Genomic DNA, 1462 nt, shown 5'->3' with positions numbered 1-1462 from the left:
ACAAAGTATATGTTTCTCAGCCCACAATTTAAAAGAATAAAAAGTTGTTGAAAAGGTGGGACTATGATCTCACCTCGAGTGCACGAGTGTAAAGGTACTTCACAAAGTAAACGTGTGCATGAAAGTTGCTTAGTCTTGACCTAAACAAGTAAATTGTATCAATTAACCGGTTACGACACATGGTTGGGTGAAATGTGTTCAATTAGTCCTATGGCTCGTTACGACTCGAATAGTATAGCATGTGAATCACGTTGTCAAGTTTCATGCAAGAATCAAGTATAAAAGCATGTTAGAACGATTGAAATAAAGTTTGAGTTGACATTTCAAAACCTTACCATTAGAAAGGAAATCTTATTACGTTTCCAACGATATTTGATTCATCAAAAACGGAGTTACGGTCAAAAAGTTATGGCCAAAACAAGTTTGCTGAAGTTCGGATGAAACAGGCAATTGTCACGGCGCGACAAATTGCTCCGCGGCGCGACAAATGCCTATGTTGAAGGTCAGAAAGCTTGAAAAACATGTTCTAAAATCACCCTTTGGGCCACGGCGCGACAAATTGCTCCGCGGCGCGACAATGGCCGTGGCCTGGTCCCTGGCCTGTTTCACTTGTTCAAGGCTTGGTAAAATTTCAAACAAACGCAAAACTCAAACCGTAAACAATTAGAAAGCGTATCTTATACCGTTGGAAAGATCTTTTGACAAGGAACACAACTAAACATGTTTCATCAAACAAAAACATCATTTACCATAACCGAAAACTCGTCAATTGATCAAGAAAGGTTTATTTTCAAAGTTTCAAGTTCGTAAAACGTATTTTATGATTCGGGAATCCAATTTACACATACGATATGCCGTTTCGAAGGTAATTAAGCATACATTGCATCTAAACACTAACAATTAACATTCCATGGCATTCAAGCATCAAAAGTTCATGTCAAGAACTATCAAACCCTAGTCAAACATCACAAAATCAATATTCATGTTTTTGAAGTTTTCTTAATCAACCTACGCATCAAAACGAAGCTAGTGATACTAGTAACACAATTAAAACATGCACTTTAACAATCTAACAACATTAACTCATCCAAAATCAAGGATTAAGCACACCCATTTCAAGTTCATGCTAGTTACTCCAAAAACAACAAATCGAGCAAACCAAACATATATTCATGCTAGACACGAGCCATAGACACTAACTAACACAATTTCAAGTCAAAAACACGAATTTAGAGAAATCTAGAGTTTTAGAAATGTTACCCAAAATGGATGAAATTGGTACCAAATCGAAGAGGATGATGAGAGGATCACGAATATGTAATTTGTTTTGAAGTTTGCTTCCAATCCCGAATTTAGATGATGATTCTATGAAGTTGGGGTTTGTGTGTGTTCTTGCTAGAGAGAAAGAGAGAGAGAGGGAGATGATGGAAATGGTGGAAAAATGGGTTGACTAGTTGACCTA

The sequence above is a fragment of the Rutidosis leptorrhynchoides genome, chromosome 3, assembly GCF_046630445.1.
Source record: "Rutidosis leptorrhynchoides isolate AG116_Rl617_1_P2 chromosome 3, CSIRO_AGI_Rlap_v1, whole genome shotgun sequence".
Lineage (NCBI taxonomy): Eukaryota > Viridiplantae > Streptophyta > Magnoliopsida > Asterales > Asteraceae > Rutidosis > Rutidosis leptorrhynchoides.
This window is presented reverse-complemented; position numbering follows the sequence as displayed.